This window comes from Wasmannia auropunctata, unplaced genomic scaffold, assembly GCF_000956235.1.
Source record: "Wasmannia auropunctata unplaced genomic scaffold, wasmannia.A_1.0 LD336053.1, whole genome shotgun sequence".
Taxonomy (NCBI): Eukaryota; Metazoa; Arthropoda; class Insecta; order Hymenoptera; family Formicidae; genus Wasmannia; species Wasmannia auropunctata.
This window is the reverse complement of record NW_012026837.1, coordinates 751786-756606: the sequence shown is the minus strand read 5'-3', so window position 1 is coordinate 756606 and position 4821 is coordinate 751786.

Below are 4821 nucleotides of genomic sequence, written 5' to 3'. Positions count from 1 at the left end.
TTTTGTATTTGCAGGAATATTTATAGCGGCAACGGGAATTACCATAAACAACGCGGCGAAGAAACTCAGGGATTACTGTATTTAAAGTGCAAGGGGGAATAATTACCGTGAACTGCGGCTACTAGCAGAGCCATCGAGGTCGACAGCAGAAAAGGGGCGTGCTGAACATCATAGAACGATACTGGCAGCTCGTTCGTCGAAGAGAGAAGAGAAGAAAAAAAGAAAGAGAAAAAGGATATATATGAGACCTCACTTTTCTTTTTCGTTGGACCTTCGTTACAATATGGCGTTACGTTCGACGCGAGCAAGATATTTCGATTCGGCAGATCGTAATCATCTTTGCTTTTCTTGCAAGGACACAAGCGAATATGAGGAGAAGCGAGAAAAGCGTTTACGCATAAATCTTAAATCTTGAGAATGTAACTATCAACTATATGTTCATTATTTACTTCCACGCTTGCTTTAATTTGACGAGAAACTTGGTCGTGATGAACACGATGATAAAAATAATGAAAAATTGATGATGCAACTTTTTATTTGCTTATTGTTAGTATTACAGATGCGCGCTTTGCGCGCGCTATTTGATGTTTTTTACAACATTTACTATTTAATATTAACTTCAATGCACACAATTGTTAAAATGACAACCGCTCACATAAAGTAATCGTAGCGATCGGTAACCAATCGGCATCGCAAGAAAGGGACACTATGAGAGATGCGAGTATCGATGTTATCTTTTTTTTTTTTAGAAAGGAAAGGATTAAGTATATACATCGATAACATTCCATATGTAACTGCTGTTGGAAATCATAGAGTACAGACAGAGACTTTTGCAGAGTAAGGTGCAAAGGTCATTGAATCGTGGGACTAACGAGCGGTAGCCGTAAAGAATATAAATTCGCTTTACGTTCGGGCCGAGTCACGCAGCGCTCTTTGCGACTTGATGATGATGAACTTCCTGGCCACCACTTTGCCTCGCAAGCTCGCTCGTAAAGTCGAATTTAATCTGAAAGGAACAAAAACGATGGTAGAAACAACGATGCGGAGTTATATCGACGAAGACGTACCCGCGCAAAAATCTCATAACAGAAATTTCGTACGCACGCTTGAACGCTCGTGAAAAAAAACTTAATTTGAATTCACGTACACAATATATACAATAATTGTTACGTCAGAATTTATTAATAAATTATAAATAAATTTTGAAGTTTTTTATCAATTATTGTACTCATATTACACTCTTGGAATACGAGCGAAAATTCGAATAAAAAGGGATTCATCATCTTGTTTATAAATCAGTGTATAAATTACTGATTCAAATTTTAATAGTTTAAAGTTTTCAGACCTTAATCTTGGCGATATAATGGTATTATCTGTCGGAATACGTGCTGACGTACGCACGACGTAATCATTTAAGGGGAATCGCACGGCATGAAATTTATCTACGTCCTTGTACTTTGCGATTATGATTATCATTTGCGTTGAATTTGTGTATTTTTTTCTATTTCTCAAGTCTCTCAAAATAATTTTTACTTACTGATAAGACATGGTGTGCATATCTGCCTATTGGTATTAATATTAATACAAGTTACAACGGAGCTGCCACTTAATTACCACATTCTGTAGATTACTTTCACCGTATTAAAAAAATGAATAGTAGCAGGAACTATACAGCGACGTTATTTTCATCGTTGTAACTTAACATAGCTCTTATCGCGCCGACTGCTAGATCGTACATATATACATATATACGCACACATTACTGCCGTCCACCACCCATCTTCGCTTTTATTCCGGTCATTAGCGTGATCGACAGCACTATTATTTCCCTTTGTGCCTTCTCCTGCCGCGCGCGCATAATTAGTATTGCGTAAATCTTACGACGCGTAAGCGAGACTTTTTTTATATTCCATTTTACCGTTCGACGTTTGTGTTATTCAAGCTTATATTACGAAATATATAGGAATATTGAAAGGATTACGTAATAAAAGCACTGAAGAATTTTTTTCTTTGAGTAGCAGCGATATGGTACTGTATAAACTGTGAGTAATTGCGACAAAAATGGGATAGGAATAAGGATTCGCACCAAATTCATGTCAAACTTGTCAGGAAACAGGGTCAAACAGTATTTAACAATCGCGTTGATGCAAATACAATTTTTTGCTGTTAGAACGATATTCTCGATTAAAAACCACTACGCTTCTCTCGCTGTTACGTCATCCAATCAATCGTGAGTCGCGACGATTTCGCTATCGCGAGAACGGCTATTCGATGGCTCGTACCTGGCATTGTGCAGCAAATTGATCATAACGAGGTTTAATTAAAAAAGACAACGCGTCGGCGCTATTGAGCGCGATTACTCACGAGCGTTTCGTTTTACCACGCCATAAAAGCGGCTGCTGCGCCATCGGCGATGACCCGAAATCAGTAATCGATTACGAATACATACATGAAGCTTCGAAATATTCATGTTATACGCGGCATTGGAATATTTGAGATATTTTTCAAATATTGAACAAAAAGGCGATTTGCACGTAAAACCCAGATAAATATTAATAAAGAGATAATAGCGATAATTTAGCTTGCTACATTATAATCTCTATTTTAAAAAACTTAATACATATAAAGAAAATTCCTTTAATAATAATATTAAAGATAAATCAATATTGAAATTTAAGATAATGCTGCGTGTTAAAATTCTCCTTAAAATGATTACATGTTACAATTTTGAATTAATTAAAAAAAGAGGAAAAAAGTGTATGTTTTCAATCTTGTTATTGCTGCACAATCAAGTACAGTAAATCATTCGAAAATTAAGAGCAATTTGCTTTTGCGATCACTGTCGTGAGTTGCGAGCAAGTGCAATAACAGGTAAATATATAAATCATTTGGCACGCTGATGCGTATAACGCAAAACGGAAATGTATACGAATGATCGTAACGATCATTATGATCGATAAGATGATCTAGATAGTTTATCGTCGTGCATATTATCATGACCTTTTATTGATGAGCGTTTCGCATTGTGATTGCTATTGTCGTATAAGCTTTTGAAAATTTGAAGTCTAAATTCTGCGTCGGAAACGTCGGATTTTATACTCGAAACACTTCTGTCAAATTATCTGTGCGTTAACTAAAATTATCATTGTACGCTGGTAATTTGCTAGCGTGAAACAGTAACAATCCTGATATTTGACTGTTCAAATGTACCGAATTAAGCAAAAGAGGATTGACGAACGACGAGTTGGTTTTAGTTACGTGCAAAAACGCAGTATTAACAAGACGTAGCATATAATCGGATATAGGACGCCGCGTTTGCTGCGACAACGGTCTTACAATTTCCGCTCAAACGACAAGACTTTTGTACGTCAGGAAGATGTTCTAAAACTATCCAGGACATGCCGGAAGGTTCCTGAAATAAGGTACCGTCAGCGACGGAGTGGTGAGGGCGAGCGACGGTAACGGGACTTCCGAAACGTTCCGGCGCGTGGCGTGGGTGGTGCAGGCGACGAGAGAGCGGGTGAGCCAGGAATGTAATCACAGGATTCCCTCGCGATCCTTCGGGACGCTGGTAGCCATCTTGGATTCTTAGCAGGGTTTCCCTGGCTTATATATATCGTTCATTAGGCGTTGACAGTGACAGCGGCGCGGCGGCTTCTATCTCTAGACTCGCTTCGCTCGTTACGCGCCGTCTATATGCGATCCGCTCACGCTCTCGAAATCGCCCATCACGGATGGGCTATGTACGCGAACGCTATAGAAATAGCCGCCGGCTTGAAATAAGTGTGGCAAGGTGACGGGGTTAAGGTAAATTTCCTGTTACATGCACGCAGTAGCGATCGGTATATACGAGTTGATGTAAATTTGCATCGTAGTCGGACTGCGTCCGACATGCACGATATTTAAGTGCGATCCCGTTGTTGCAAGTCGTACAGAAGCGAGCATTTATAAGCAGTGAAATCCGCTCTCTCTCGCCGAAGGTTTAAAGCTATGATATTTTATGCGCCGAGCTGGGGAGCTTTTCTATATACAATATACCTACCACGGATCGGGTTGGGTCGACTGCTCGACGGTTAAAATTCTTTGCGTTGATTAAATTTTTAAGTCATTTTATGGACTCTTATTTTCTATTATTTGTCTATTCGAATCTTCAAATACGCAAAATCTCTGTCATCTTTAATATATAATTCCAAGACAATTCAAACACGAGCTTTATTCGAGCAAATATAATTTTCCTTTTATTTGGAATAATTAGCGTCGTTTATGCAAACTACATTAGTAGAGAGTACAAAAAATTTTAAACATACCGGATATAAGAATAAAATTAATTGTCATTCATTACCCACGTTTATTACCGCCGCGCGGGCAAGATGAATCGACTGGTATTAGCTCTCGGCGAAAATGCGTTTCCAGGTATTTCCTAACGAACGCTACCATATAGCAAGTATGCGGCACGACCGTTTACATCGTTTTTAATCAATTCCCGGCGGGAACACGCCGCGCGCGGTTTAACGTTTTAATAAGCGACACCTTGATAAGATCGTTAATTTCAATAGAGTCCGTTTAGGAGAACTTGCATACCCTGTAATATTTTCGAAACGAGTAATTTTCAGCGAATCAACGTTTTTATTAATTAAACGACGTGCGATTCGCGACAAATTGCTTCGATTAAAAAGCCGTTCACCGACGTAACGATCGCGAAGCGCGCCGCGCGCGCGCGCGCGCGCGCGCGAAGAATAATCGCTCGAGCGGTAGCGGAAGATTTGTTTATCAGCTTATCGGCCGTCTGTTTCTCTCGCCGTAACTTATATTGTAAACCGA